The sequence below is a fragment of the Tenebrio molitor genome, chromosome 3 (genome assembly GCF_963966145.1).
Source record: "Tenebrio molitor chromosome 3, icTenMoli1.1, whole genome shotgun sequence".
NCBI lineage: Eukaryota > Metazoa > Arthropoda > Insecta > Coleoptera > Tenebrionidae > Tenebrio > Tenebrio molitor.
The window spans coordinates 7299993-7313979 of record NC_091048.1 but is presented as its reverse complement, the minus strand read 5'-3'; the positions used below and the strand labels follow the sequence as shown (position 1 = coordinate 7313979).

Genomic DNA, 13987 nt, shown 5'->3' with positions numbered 1-13987 from the left:
CACCACCACCTACACTCAAAATAAGGCAGACTGGAACAAGATTAAAAATGTCCTTTCACAAACCGAAACAAGTTACCACTCGTTCACCCATAAAGACGAGAAAACCCACCCATTTGTCCTACCAGGGCCGGCGCAAACGAGTTCCTCCAAATGCAGGTACCAAGGTGGATGTCAGGTCAGGTAGCGAAATGTAGAAGATTATCAGGGACGGGCTAATTTCACGAAAATGACATGGCAAAGCAGGTACACTTCAAAGTATTTATTCTTTCTCAAAACTTTTCTGTGCACCTCCAGCGTGTTTTTCCATCTTTCATCACACTAGCTTTAAAATTTTTTGCACCATTAATAACCAATAAAGGGTTTCCTTTTTCACTCTAAATAACTTTTTGAACATTCATTGTTCACAGAGATAGAATGTTAACTTGTCACAAGAAAAATTGATACTAAGTGTTATATACTTACCCTTAATTTTAAGTAGGGTGGGTAGGGGTACCTACCTTATTGAAAATATTGGAAAAAATTAAACATTTTACTAAATCTTAACTGGTGGCTAATGGCCAGTCCAGATGGACCGCCGCCGCCGGTCTCTAATCCGATTACAGGTACTTGGAGGAATTCGTTTGCCGATAAGGATCAAAAAGGTAGAGTCCTGCAAAAATTTGACCACGTGGAGGAACTCGTTTGCGACCACAAGGGCTGGGACAAAACCCGTCAGTGGAGGAGGTGCAAAATGCCCTCAAAGAAGAGCATGATATTGAAACAATAAAAATGTATAAAATGAAGGGAACAAATCGCCCAAAATATCTAGTCATAACTGACAAAACAATTACACAAAACCAACTCGAGACGCAAGCCAGGACGTTGCTCAACACACGCATCGAGTGGACGAGGCACACAAATAATAAATTTATAACTCAATGTCATCGATGCCAACGCTGGGTCCATGCTCTCAGGCCAACAAAAAGAGGTGCGACAGCAGACGAAAGTCAGTTACAAAAAGACTGATTGGAAAATTTTCAGGGACACATTAAACAGCGCTATAGAAATCAATAACTCAATCCCAGACATTACTTAGAAAGTGAAATTATCACTCCTCAAGTCAAAAAATTAAAAACAGAAACAAACTAAAGCGAATCTGGCAACGAACGCAATACCCAAGCATTAAAGAACAAATAAACAAATTAAACCACAAAATTAGAAATGAAATTAAAACCAACCGCAGTAATGTCTGGGATAAGAAATTAGAAGATATCAAAAGTAATGATGATACTCTCTACAAAATAAGCAAACTACTTAAAAAGAAGAGAGCACCGCTGGGCGTGATCCGGGACGGCAGCCGGGCCGCCATCACGGACCCAGAAAGGGCGGAGCTCCTGCCACTATGCAAAAATTCACGACCTCCTACTTGACACTCGACCAATGACAAACGAGCGTGCATCGATAACGGAGGGCGTCATTTCAAACATTTAATTTAAAGGTTAGTGCCCTTGATCAAGTGTGCTGCGTAACTTCAATGTCACTCACTTACTGCGAACAAAGAATTCGTTTTTGCTTAACCATGTAAGTTTTTATCTTCTTTCGCTTTTAATGTACGCGCGGAGACATTGGCGGGTACTAGAATTTACGATCAAACTAATGAAAATTTTATCTGCGTTTAGAAAGAGTTTTAGAAAAAATCTTAAATAAAAAAAAAGTAATTTGTTTTGATGAGTTCTATCATCGCATTTCAATATATGCTGCACATTGTTCTCCCTCGACTTGAACAACCGCTCCAGCGCACCTTTTTCTTTTCCCATTAGGAACTGGGATCACATAGTGATCAGACTACCGTATTTGATGTCGTCACTTATTCGAAAATCGCTTGCTGGCGCTTTTGGAAGTTTTCCTGTAGCTTTTGGTGGGTTCTTGTATCTTGTGAGATACCTACGTCTAAGGGGGAGATTCACGAAAAGTAATTTGCAAATAGTTATCGATACTGCAACTTGCAAATACTCTACAAGTGCTTACCGACACGATTGCAATCTAATTCACGAAAAGATTGCAAGCTACGGATAAGTTACCGGGTATGGAGTGACGTTGTCATGACAACAGTAAATAATTTGCAAATTTAAATGTCAAACTAAATCGTCAAACGTGCATCACAACACATAAAGTTGTTTTTGTTAAGTGTTTGTGAATTTGGGCAAATTGTTTTCACAATGGGAAAAGGCGTAAAGGCTGATGGACAAAAAAGAAAAAGAAGCGCTAACTTTACGGCAGCGGAAACAGACATTTAAACGAGGGAAGTGGAGGCGCGCAAACACTTCCTTTTCGACGCACCAAAGGTTGGACAGCTACTTAGAAAGTAAGAACAGCCCTGAGGAAAAATTTTTAGCTGATATTGCGACAAGCCTTAAAAGCTTGTGAAAATTCAGAAGAAAAAAATTCTAATTGAAGAAATCAAATTAAAATTAAATTATGACCAGGTGGAATTCAATTTGAATTTTACTTCAGATGAAGAATAATTGATTTTAGGTTGTATTTTTGTTAAGAAGTATTTTTTGTTTGTTAGTATATCGACCTGGAGGAGGGCAGCGCCTCGTTACGTTCCGCAGGCGCCGGGGACGCGGTGCAACCGACGCCGGCGCACCCAGCCGTACAGGTCAGTGACATCTGCCACTTACTCTTTCCGTAGACGAGACGCAGCGCCTTCGGCAGTTCTCGCAGAAAAACTTCCCCAGTTTGACACCGTCCGAGGACTGACACCACTGGCCCAACACGAGATCCGCCTTATGCATCCAGAACCCGTGAAGCAGCGATACCAACCACGGAACCCCTAGATAAGATGCTGGCTGAAGGTGTAATCGAGCCGTCGGACAGCCCCTGGAGTTCGCCGATTGTCCTGGCCAAGAAGAAGGACGGCAAGTACCCGTTCTGCATCGACTTCCGGAAGGTCAATGAGGTGACCCGCAAAGATGCATATCCACTGCCGTTCATCAACGTGATCCTCGACAAGTTACGACGAGCCCGGTACATCTCCACCATCGACCTTAAGAGTGGCTACTGGCAGATACCCCTGACCCCGGCCAGCAAACCGATCACAGCCATCACGGTCCCGTCCCGGGGGCTCTACCAATTCCGAGTCATGCCGTTCGGGTTACATTCGGCCTCAGCCACCTTCCAGCGCCTAATGGACGGGGTCATCGGGCCAGAGTTGGATCCGTACTGCTTTGCCTACCTGGACGACATCGTCGTGCTTCGAGCAACACCTGGAGGTACTCCAAGAAGTTTTTCGCCGTCTACCAACCGCCAACCTCAGGCTGAACCCCGACAAGTGCCAGTTTGGGCGTCGCAGCCTGAACTACCTGGGCCACGTCGGTACGGCAGCCGGACCGATCAAGGGAAGGTAGTCGCCATCCAGCAACTGGCCACCCCCAAGACACTTCGTCAGGTCAGGCATGGCTTCATGGTACCATCGCTTCATTCCTGACTTCTCCCGGATCGCCACCCCGCTGAACCGACTCCTGAAGAAAGGGGCCCAATGGGCATGGACCTCGGAACAAGACGCAACCTTCAACGCCCTTTGTCCTACAGAAGACCTGTTGACATTGGAAGACGCCCCCGGGTGTACCTGGTACACCAAGATGCGACGAGAGGTGGAAAAGAACCCAGCAGCTCACCCGGACTACTGCATCCGGGATGAGCGACTCCACGGAACCCGAGCTAAGTGACACCAAGCCGGCTCGAGCCGCCGTTCTGAGAGTGCCACGGCGCCCCCACTGCTGGTCACTTGGGCATCGCGAAGACAACCGCTCGGCTGGTGCTCCGGTACTACTGGCCCGGCATGTTCCGAGAGGCCGCCCAGTACGTCCGGAGCTGCCCGTCCTGCCAAAGGTACAAGACGCCGCAGCAGCAACCGTCGGATAAGATGTACCCGACACCAAACCGGCAGCCATGGGAGACAGTCAGCACCGACCTGCTGGGCCCACTCCCTCGCTCCAGCCGAGGTAACTGCTACGTGTTAGTGTTAGAGAACCTTCTGGCCAGCAGAAGAGGAAAGCCGACATCATCGCGGGGGACCTCAACGGGAGATATCCAACATTCGGGGGAGAAGAGGAGGACGCCAGGGACCGACAGATCATCGATCTAGTCGGAGCAGCCAACCTACTGGTAGAGAACGATCGGGAATCAACCCCGACGTTCGAGACTGCCAATGAGAAGAGCTCGATTGACATTACTCTTTCCAGGGACGCGAGGATGGAAGGCTGGGTAGTCAGAGAGGAAGAAACGCTCAGCGAACACAGGAGCATCTCTTTCAGCGTGGACATCGGAGAGATGGGAAACGACCAACCAAAGGAAAGGAAGAAGATCCATGATGGTGCACCAGGCAGATTGGCAGCTGTTCAGCGACGCCGCCATCAAAGGGAAAGGAGCGATCTTCGAAGAAGACACGGCTGAGGACATAGCTTCCGCCCTCCAGGGGTTGGCAATGCGGGCATGCAAAGCCAGCATCCCGTGCGGGATCAGGAAAGAAAGGAAGGGTAACGGCTGGTGGAATGCGAAACTCAGACGGATCCGGGCAGTAGTTCGGAAGGCGAGGAGCCAGATGCAGAGAGAGAAACCAGGAGCGCCGAGCGGAGCTTCGAGAAACCTTCAAAAAGGAGAGGGCAGCCTACAAGATGGTGACAGAGTCGAAGCACGCGATCATGGTGGCATTGGACATCAAGAACGCCTTCAACTCGGCATGGTACCCCACTCTCGTGCAGTTGCTCGCGCGAAGCGGCTGTCCGGGGGATCTGGGGCGGGCCATCGCGGACTTTCTGCAGAATCGCAGCGTCACTTCAGAAGGAGTGACGGTCATGACGTCGAGAAGTTGCCCACAGGGATCGTGTTTGGGGCCCATCTTGTGGTTGCTAAACATGGAGGAGTGGTTTGCAAGGATGGACGAGGTAAGAGCAGGGGAGGACGTCACGGTCGAAGTGCAGGCGTTCGCGGACGACCAGCTGGTGCTGATCTCAGCGAGCTCCCTCGCAAAACTCGAGGCAGCCTGGGACAAAACATGGGCAGCGTGTCAGTTGTGGGCCTCGGCCCACAAACTGGAGTACGCCCCAGAGAAGACGACCGACATCTTTGTTCCGGCCATATCAGGCTTGGTCAGTTTCGGACAGAACAGGAAGACGCTCGTCAGGAAGAACCCAAAGCTCCGAATGGGAAACGGAAACATCCGGATCGAGGAGGCGGTGAAGTACCTTGGAGTGGTCATCGACAGAGGTCTCCTCTGGGTGGAACACGCCAGGTACGTAGCCAACAAGCTTGACAGAGTTGCCAGATGCGCAGAACGTCGAGATTATTGCATCGCTGTTCCCCAGTTGGTACTGCATGCCGTACCTCACCGCCTTTCAGTCTTTAGCTTGGAATGTTTTTTTTTAACGAATCACTTAATTCTCATTGATCTTATTAAATAAAAAGTAACATTTTCAGTTGTTAATAAAATAATAGAAATTTATATTTATTGAGAGAACAGCTGTGGGTTTTTGTGAACATTTTCAATTAAGCACTAATTAATACCTCTCCTCCTAGGTCCTATTTTTTTTATACATTTAAATATCAATTTAGTATTTACAGACCATAAGAAGCTTTAATATTATGTTTACGTTTTATTTGAAATAATATAACATAATATAACTTCACTAAGTTCGATGAAGAAGAAATATGTATTTAATATTATTAAATTTTACACTTAAAAATAATAAAAAAAATCAATAGAAAAAGAAAAAACTGAAATAATATACTTTAACTGAAAATGTAAGTTGATTGGCATTTGGCTTTGGCATAAAAATATTTATTATAGGAATTAGTTAGTAAGTATTGGGTGGCGAGAGCGAGTCAGTTTCTGGGTACGGCAGCACCGTACCGCATTAATGCAGAGTAAGGGTTTTTGTTTACTTCGTTTCGAACCACCCACAATAGCACTCAACGGTTTTTAACGGCTTGACGTGTTTCATTTTTGTTGTTTAGTGTTAATAATGGCAAATGTTCGACAAGTGGTAAGCGATAATAATTCAGATATTGTAGATTTTTTACTGAGAAATATATTCTCTTCATTATCTTACGATGACAAACTGTTTGTTAAGGGTGGGGTTTACCTGATTTGAAATGGTCGAAAAATGGTGGTTTTTAAACGTCCATATCTTTAAAACCACAACAGATGAAGGCAAGGTCCATTTTTTATCTGAAAGATACATCTTTCCTCTAGGGCCCCATACTTTTCTTTTTTCGATTTCGTTATAAATAACAATAAAATAAATTGCAATTTGAGGACTATGCAGGAAGCTGTAACACTAAAACCTAATTCGAAATTTAAAAAAAAAAAAGTATGGGGCCCTCGGAAATTTAATTTTAAAGCGGTTGGTGCCATCACCGTTTTTCCAAAAAAATCACAGATCTGAAAAAAACGACAAAAATGTGAAGGAATTTCGTTCATTTACACGGAAGAAAAAATTGGAATGCAGGCAACCAGAAATTATTCTTTACCTTCAGGCCAAGTGGCGATTCCTAAAATAAGTAGGTATATTTCGGCTAGTTAGAAAGAAAACATTTTACCTGTAATTTAGGCAAGAGAACGAAGGGTGTGCTCTCACAGCCTTCGAACAATTGACACAACTAAGAACTGAGGAATGTGGTATTTTTATAGATTCTGATTTTCTGTAAAATTTAATTGCATTAACGTTATGTATGCCTATTTTCAGCCGTTTTGGCGTAATTTCTATTTTTTGAATATAGTATTTTTTATGTAGCAATTGTTTTATTTGAATTTTTATTGCATTGCTATAAATAATAGATAACAACAACAACATTTATTCTTGACTGTCTCAATGAATAGTTATTTTTGTATTAAGTGCGCAAAGTGATTGTTTTTTGTTGGGGCATGAGAATGAGTTTTTGGTCGAGACCGTCAGGTCGAGACTTCAAACTCATTCGAATGCGCCAACAAAACAATCATCTTGCGCACGAAATACAAACACTATTTTTTCTACAACAGCATTTTAAAATTTTTGAATTTTTTAATTTTTGTAAAATTTTCCTTGGATGCTAAAATATTCGTCAAAAAGTTTCCTTGGGTGCTAAAATATAACTATTTTAGCATCCAAGGAAACTTTTTGACAAATATTTTTTCACTATCAAAAATGACATACTTTGCGACTTGATAACGATGCATAAATGTCACGTTTTTTTGACAGTTGTAGAAAAAAGTTATTTTTGTATTAAGTACGCAAAATGATTTTTTTTTTAGTTGGGGCATGAGAATGATTTTTTTTTTTTGTCGAAACCGTCAGGTCGAGACTTCAAACACATTCGAATGCGCCAACAAAACAATCATCTTTCGCACGAAATACAAACACTATTTTTTCTACAACCGCATTTTTAAATTTTTGAATTTTTTAATTTTTGTAAAATTTTCCTTGGATGCTAAAATATTTATCAAAAATGACATACTTTGCGACTTGATAACGATGCATAAATGTCATGTTTTTTTGACGGTTGAAAAAAAATAACTATTTTCCATAATTGCTTCAGAAAATTGATATTCACGCACAGTTATGTATGCATGAAGTGGGTCATTTTCTTACATATAATTTTTTTTTTTACTGTTGTAAGATTGAAACTATTGAAACCATACATAACAGTGTGTGAAATGCGATTTCACACACATATAAGCTGTTTCAAAATCAAAAATCCACCAACACTGCATTCTACCTCGAAATTACAACCGACAACGTCGCCAAGTTTTGTTTTTAGTGCGTTTGCAAGCGTCAGAAAAAAGTGGGGTTACGAAAAAAAACTATTGACAGTCATTTAGGTCGTAATTCAGCGTGTTTTTTTGTTTTCATTTTATTATATCACTCAAAAGTTATGATATGGTAGCTACCACCTTTTTGTACATAATAATTCTTTTGTGTTACGTAAATAAACTCAACAGTTCAAGGTCAAATTTTGGCGGGAGGTTGGGCCAACACAAAAAAATGAAACTTATTCTAGGGATTTCTTTTTTTCTGCCAACATAATTCAACAGGTGGTGGATTTTTGATTTTGAAACAGATTATAAGCTTTTCTGTTTTTAACTTCAGGCACTGTTTTCTATTAGTTACCTAGCAACACGTTCACTGCGTTGAAAATTTAGATTTGTTTCAAAAATTTGAATTTTAAAATTTAGTTGCGTCTGGACGTGAGTTTTCATGAACGCGGAGTAACGAAATCAGACGAATTCGGATTATAATGTACAGAATGATAAATAAAAACTTTTGCGAATTATGGAAGAATTAATTAAAATTATTGGGATTCGGATTAACGAGGTTGCACTGTACCAGCAGTCATTAATTCCAAAAAGTCATTAGTTACCTGTATAGGTACTTGGAAATGCAACCCTCACATTTTTGTTACTTTTGTTTGGTGCTTTTGTATATTACAAAAAAACAATTTCTCAGGTCTTTTCTGCTTTTTTATTAATTCTGTTTATGTTTTGTATATTTATTATTTTTCCTTTAATTCGTAGAGTACGTTTATATTGTACATTATGGTGGTATAAATTATTGTCTGCTTAAAAATATCATCTGCAAATATCGTTTATCATCGTGTGATGATGTGGACTGGGTCACTTGAAGATTTTTTGGTCGGTGTTGTTAGTATATCGTTAATCGTTATGTAGTAGTCTTGTTGAGGATTTTTTTGCTTTACATTTTATGCATTTGTTTCTTGGTAGTCTTTGAATGTAATTAAAATTAATCATTCTTCATAAACATAATACTTAATACATACATACTTACTTAGGTATGTACATAGGTACTATGGCGGACAATAAATTTAGGCCGGCCTGTCATTGGCTTGACATCAAAATGTGAAGCTGGCATTATGTTCAACTAACCCTATTTTCGATTTTTGTCATTCTTGTCATCGTGTCAGCGATAATCAAAATTAAAACTGGGGAAAGAAGCGTATACCAGAGAGAAGTGTGTACTACAAATCAGTTATGGTAATGCGTCATGATCTGTAAGTTACGAAAAGGGCGAAGGAAACGCCAAACAGCTTGAAAACCTTCAGTTTGACAAACTAACACATCAGTCATAATGACAATAAATGGCCGCTTGCATTGACTTTTTTGAAATGTCAGAAATTTGCCTGGACTAAATTTATTGTCCGCCATAGTACATTGCACAAACGAGTATGTACCTATATCAAATAACAGTCTTATTAAACTGTACCAATTTATTATTTACATTTTATTATTACAATTAAGGCAGAATCATCATCATCAAGATAGAAACAAAATACAGTGAGCGGCAAAAGTATGGAATAAATTCCTTAAAAATTAAACAACATTTTTTTCAAAAAAATCTTTGGACAGGTCAATTTTAGTTTATAAAAATACATATTTTAGTACCAAAGAAAATTCCAAGCAGTCATTTGTTTTCGAGTTATGACGTCATCGATAGTTTTTTTAAATGGAAACCCCCTATTTTTTTTCTTGATTCTGATATCCCTTTTAATTGTCTAAATGACAGTATAAAAATTTTGTTATCTTACATAAGAAAATTTTTGAGAAAAAAAATAATAAAGTTGGAAAAATTAAATTTTATAAAGAACAAAAACAAGTCAAAAAATCAAGTAGGTAAATCAAACAGTCAAATGTTACTATCAATTTCATTCGTATGTGTTATTTGTTTTACTAAACGTTTTCGAAAATGACTCATTTATCAGAAACACAACGTATAGAAATTTTAATTTTGATTGGGTGCGTGGATAAAACTAGATAAAACTAAAACAGGGGGAATTTCTTCATAAACTTGCTTATTGTCAACAAGCTGGAGGATGGCAATTCGAACATTGAATTCCATAATTTTAAGTACTTACTAACACAGTTTTTGACTCGTTTTTGTTTGTTATTAAATTTATTTTTTCCAACTTTATTATTTTTTTCTCAAAAATTTCCTTATGTAAGATAACAAAATTTTTATACTGGCGTTTAGACAATTAAAAGGCCTATCAGAATCAAGAACAAAAATAGGGGGTTTCTATTTAAAAAAACTATCGATGACGTCATAACTCGAAAACAAATGACTGCTTGGAATTTTATTTTGTATTAAAATATGTATTTTTGTAATCTAAAATTGACCTGTCCAAAGATTTTTTTGAAAAAAAACTTGTTTAATTTCTAATGAATTTATTCCATACTTTTGCCGCTCACTGTATATTTTGCTGTATGCTCCGAAGTTATTACATTTTTTAAACAATTGCACGCATTAGAAACAAAAATCGTAAAATTTTAATTGAAATTAAACATTCATATTTGTAGGGCAGTTCTGGGTAAATTATTATTAACTAAATTAATGACGAAATTGACAACACTGCGAATATTTAAAAACGAAACGTCATATGACAGGACCTGACGCCAATCTAACAAAAAAATATCCTGGCCTGCTGCGTGTTTAAAACAATCGTGAACGGCTATTATGTACGTAGGATTTTACCACTAAATTCACATTTGAACACTGGTTGGTTTGGGAGACGAAAATATCTAAAAGCTTAGTAATGACATTTGAGGATTATGAACTACGCCTCCGGCTGGTTCTGGCAGGTACCTAGACATTTCAGGTAAAATTAGGCGAACTGAAGAGCCGGTTGTTTCATTTCAAATATTGCAACCCAAACTACACGAATTCCGAAATTTTCATCAGGTAAACCCTACCCTTAAGGATTTGAAACGGCCTCGTCCTGCCATGTCAAATTTAGTAATTAGTAAAGCGAACAGCTCCAATCATGGTTTTTGTGTTTCATGGTACGAAAAGTGCGAGTGGATTACAGGTAGTGAAATTAGGAATAGATTGTTTTGTTGGCCGTGCTTACTTTTTCTGAGCAACGTCAAGGTCCGTGGAACTGTACAGGCTTTAACAATCTAAAAGAGATCGGTAGGGCATTGCAAAAACACGGTATTTCAAAAGATCACACACACGCCCTACTAAAATTTAAATTATTTGGAAGAAAACAACAAAACATTGCAAACGTTTTAGACAATGCACATGGCCAAAGTGTTACTGAATATAATCATAAAGTCACGGAAAATCGCGAAACCCTTGGACGATTAATTGATATAACTATTTATTTAGGAATACAAGAGCTAGCGTTTAGAGGGCATAATGAAAATGAAAATTCATTTCATCAGGGAAATTTTAGAGAACTTGCAAAATTATTAAGTCTACATAATGATAACTTTAAACAATTTTTAGACGAATCCACGATTTTCACTGGTTTATCCAAGACCATACAAAATGAGATCATTCAAAGTATTAATAATGTAATTCTAATTACAGTTACGGTTGAGGATCAAGTAAAAAGCGCCCCTTGTTTTTCATGGCAAGTCGATGAAACAACGGATATCTCCTGTTTTTCTCAATTGTCAAATTGTTTCGTTTCACACATAAAGGAAACACTGTTGAGCGGTTCATGGGTTTTTATAATGTAAGTGAAGGTCGTAAAGCTGATGATTTGTTCCACTGTCCACTGAATTTGAAAAATTTTATATCAGGGAAAAATTAATAGGACAAACCTATGATGGAGCATCGGTCATGGCAGGCGAGTTAAATGGTTTACAAACCAAAATTAAAGCAATTGCCCCTCAGGCACTTTTTACTCATTGCTTTGCTCATCGGTTGAATTTAATTTTGCAAGATACATGCAGTAAAATTAAGGAATATAGATTTTTTTTCGCGACTAAATGAAACCTCTTGTGTAATTACAGTCGAATATTGTAGGTTTTTCGACGTTCTTTTCAAAATCTACAAAAAGAACTAATATTTTGACAGGAATTTGTAATAAGAGATGACCAGGTAATGCTGAAACGCCTTGGAATTTTACACAATAATAAAGCTGCGAAGTCAGTTGATAGAAGTATTTGATACCATTTTAAGCCACGAGGATTTCAAAAACGATCATGATACCATTCGTGAAGCTGTAGGATTTAAGAATACGTTAAACGACTTTAATTTCTTATTTTTGCTAGAAGTTTTCAATTTAATATTTGAGCAAACTCATATAATATTTTCTATTTTACAACGAATATTTCTTATTGCAAGGGGCAAAGGGGTTCAGGAATGATAATGATTTTTTCGATAAAATATTCGATAAAGTAATTACTCAATTAGGCCCTGCAAGAAAAAAACGGAAAACTGAGCGCTAAAATGGCGAGACAAGAGAGATATAGGAATGCTGACCACACTTCACAAAGACGAATTGGAAATAATTGTTAACAAACGAGGCGATGAAGTAACCAAAGCCAAATGCATTTTGGACTACAATAAATACATGGGAGCGGTTGACAAGTGTGATATGCTCTAAAGCTCCACAGACTGTCCGAGAGTCAGTAAAGTTTTACAAAAAAATATTTTTCCATCTACTAGATATCTCAATTCTAAATGCCCATGCGTTATACCAACTGAAGACGGGGAAAAAGCTGTCCATTCATGATTTTAATTAGCCCTAGTAAAAGAAATAATTGCAAGTCATAAGAAAATGAATACTCGCATTCCAGGTGGTAGAGGAAATGAAGGGTTAGAATCGCCTTTACGACTTATCGAGAGGCATTTTCCCAGTATCACTCAGCAAAGAAATGAAAAAAACAAAATTGTTCCTCGACGTTGTGTTATTTGTTCAAAGTAACGCTTAAGGTATAAGATTATATGGCACCACTAAAATTATCCCAATAATGGAAACCAATATTGGCGTTGAGATGGTTGTCTCGGCTCGTGCAGCTGCATCCCTTTTCCTTGGTTCAGGGCAGGGATTAAAAATTTGGAATAGAACATGTTTATTGTAAATTTTGTTATTGTAACGAAATTCCCTTTAGTACTTTGTGTCTTGAAAACAGTAAAGATGATTTGTAATAGTATTGTATATTTAATAATAGCTATTAACATACCTAGCGATGTTATGACTATCATAATTACCGCAGATGTCGGTTTGAAATCCGAGCTCGTAGAGCGAGGATTTTAAGACATCTAAGGTTGTTATGATTCATAACATCCGCGGTTTGTTCAATAGTTTACCGGTTTCAGAATAAGCCGAAGAGAATTTAAAACAATTAAATCCCAACACTCGTCTTAAAATAGATTGAGTTGATCGCGTTTGCATGATATGTTCGAGTGTCATAGTTACATTTGGTTGTTTATACAAACAGACATTTCGCAAAATGAGTTTGAATGATAGTGTTTTACCGGAAAACGTCGTAAATGAAGAAGAACAAGCTTTAAATAGCTTAATACCGGAAAAATCGAAAGGCAGGAGGTACTTATCTGAAATCATAGAGACACTCAAACAAGGGCAGGATCTAAATAAGGTTACTAGTGTAAATGAGAGTGATGTTGGCGTATTTTCATGAACTGGTAAGTGCTCGTAGTGTTAGTTCCGTAGCGTATTTATCTTTTTGTTTATAGAGTCGAAGAAATATAGCCCCTCTGCCCCTCATCATTATGGACGTAGGTACTACCCGCTATGCTATGAAGTGCAGTTCATTTTTACTATGGCAGAGTTCCGTCTATTTAAGTAATTATTGTTGTTTTTAGTTCCGTCTGTTTGAATTAATAAATGAATAAAGTTAGATATTGTCTTCATTTGTTGATTGTTGTTGACATGTCACTATGACAATATTACCCTACAGCATAACTGTACTAGTACAGTTATGACTCACCTACCATCCAACTTTTGTGAATGTAAATCAAGGCTTACTATACTGAAATCGTTAAATAAATATAATTTCGTGGGTACGCATTTGTTTTGAGCCCGGCTCTAGAATTCACAACAGAGAATTGCTGGAAGCATGATTTATGGTTTGGCTGACCGCCTACTGCAATTGCGACAAAAGGGACGTTTATCTTTGGTCAAATACTTTTAAAGGGCCATATAATCTTATACCTTAAGCGTTACTTTATATACAGATGTAATAACTGCGATGTCGCGC

At 38.8% G+C, this 13987-nt stretch overlaps 1 long non-coding RNA gene across 1 annotated transcript; it reads left to right on the top strand.

The window, feature by feature from the left end:
- The first annotated feature begins 12893 nt into the window (after positions 1–12893).
- LOC138127156 (uncharacterized) lies at positions 12894–13640 on the top strand. Its single transcript, XR_011158123.1, has 2 exons — positions 12894–13412; positions 13464–13640. It is a non-coding gene; the product is annotated as an uncharacterized lncRNA (long non-coding RNA).
- Positions 13641–13987: the final 347 nt, after the last annotated feature.